This window comes from Brassica oleracea, chromosome C7, assembly GCF_000695525.1.
Source record: "Brassica oleracea var. oleracea cultivar TO1000 chromosome C7, BOL, whole genome shotgun sequence".
In the NCBI taxonomy this organism is placed as follows: Eukaryota; Viridiplantae; Streptophyta; class Magnoliopsida; order Brassicales; family Brassicaceae; genus Brassica; species Brassica oleracea.
The window spans coordinates 5729399-5731521 of record NC_027754.1 but is presented as its reverse complement, the minus strand read 5'-3'; the positions used below and the strand labels follow the sequence as shown (position 1 = coordinate 5731521).

Genomic DNA, 2123 nt, shown 5'->3' with positions numbered 1-2123 from the left:
ATTACAACTTACGTTTGAAACAGGTTTCGAATGTGTTGTAAAATATTAATGTGTTGCAGGTACATATAAACCACAAGTCATTTATTGAATTTGGTTCATCAATTAAAGCATCTGAACTAAACAAAATCAAAAATTTTGGCCCATCACAATTAAGCTGAGTTATACCGAATTAACCGAACTATATCGAATTAACCAAAGTTTATTGAATTAACCGAAGTTTACCGAACTAACCGAAGTTTACCGAAATCATAGAGAAAGTAAACTGAAATTACAATGAATTTTAATAATTTCGGTAACAAATTTAAGAAACCGAACTAACCGAAACCAAACCGATCCGAACTATTAATTTCTTCAGTTCAATTCGGCAATTTTATTTTATTTCGCATTGAAGTATCATGAGTAAAGTTCACACGATTTTCGAGGCGAAAAAATATTAAAATAATCAGATTTTAATGAACCCGGCTTGTGCAGGTTCACCGGAGTGATACCATCTCGTTACTGTTTCACGGGCCTCATAACACGTGGCGGCCCGCGATAGGTTCGTTTATGTTATTATTATTATTATTATTATTTTTTTTAAGTCAAACGAAAAAAAAATTAAAATAATAAAAAAAAAACATTGGAAATCGGGAATCATCAGTTCGCTGCTGCTCATGATCTTAGTACTCGAACGAACCGAACTCGCAGGCCTACTAGTATTTACGACTTCTCTCATCCTCTTTCAATTAATCATCCTTTAAACACAGTAACATCTCCATGATCACTCACGCTTCAGCTTCTCATATATTGCTATATACTGTATTCTTTTATTCTTGGTTTCGCCTCTATATATTCCTTGCTCACCACTTCCATCGTGACACTATTTACGCATCAAAACCCACTTCCTGCTCAAATTTGGTCATCTCTTCAGTTCACTTTGCTTTCTCCGAACCTTCAATTTTTGTTTTTCAATTGCAAATAAAAACACTAATCCCCTTTATGGGGTTTTGGTGTTATTTGGTGTTTTATCTATCCTTTCAGGAAAGGATTGCTAACCGTCATAAGATTATGAACTGAAATAATTGAAGCAGAAGCAAGCTAATCGCATGAGATTTATTGGTAAGCGTCAATGCCTATGGAAAGATCCAGCCATAGAGACCTCTGAAGATTTTGATTTGAGCCGTTTACATCTTAGCTCCAACAGATACGATGGTGAACCATTGCTATGAAGCCGGGAATGGAAAATTGAGGTAGGTGTACATATATTTTATAATTATTTGATACTATGAAATCTTACAAGTTTGAAGGAAAGATATGACATTTCATTTCATTTCCAATATTTTAGATCTTGAAAAGTTATGGCGGACAACCTAATTGGCAGATACGTGAAAACGAAACTGGGGATCATATTCCATACGAAGTTTAAAAGCTCCCAGTTATCATTATTACATATGGTAAATGTTTGGAGTATCTTGACCATCAACAGAACAAGGCTGGGAGCTTTTACTTATGTGGCTGCCTTGGAATTGAAAAGTCACTTTGGATGGAGAAAGTAAGATTACAAGCTGAGCACTGGCCAAAACAGGTAGTCAGTATTGTGTCTATATCTTCAGGACTTGTGATTCATGTGAGCATCTTCTATCTATCATGAAAGGTTGATTTCCATTTATAAATTCTTTCAGGAAGGCTTGCCTTGGGTAGAAACAATGTCTGTTAATTGCACGTCACTGACAGAAAACATATATATTCTCAAAGGTAAGACGTTATGCAATGGAAATACCCTCCCCAGTTCTTGGTTTCGTTTTAATAGAGATGCTTAGTGAATAGTGAATTACACCAACTTCAGATTTTGTTTTCTTTCAAAAGCAACAATCATCCAGCTCAAAAATAATGTAGGTTATTTTTCTTTCTTATGACCCGCTATACTGAAACCTGTTTCACATTTAAATTTCATTTGCAGTCTGATAATTGCACATGAGATGGATTACTTGATCACAAGAGACCGAGGTGGCCTTCATGAGCTTTTTATGCTCACAACATTGTCATTCTTAAGATGTATCCTCCTTATAGCTAACTTATAGTTTATAAAACACCAACATTATAATTTCAAATGGGTTATATAGCAAATGGGTTGTTGCCACTAA

At 34.9% G+C, this 2123-nt stretch overlaps 1 long non-coding RNA gene across 1 annotated transcript; it reads left to right on the top strand.

Annotated features, from left to right (window-relative positions):
* The first annotated feature begins 1018 nt into the window (after positions 1 to 1018).
* Positions 1019 to 1360, top strand: LOC106305663. The gene is made up of 3 exons (XR_001263032.1): positions 1019 to 1098; positions 1175 to 1229; positions 1325 to 1360. It is a non-coding gene; the product is annotated as an uncharacterized LOC106305663 (long non-coding RNA).
* The last annotated feature ends 763 nt before the right edge of the window (positions 1361 to 2123 follow it).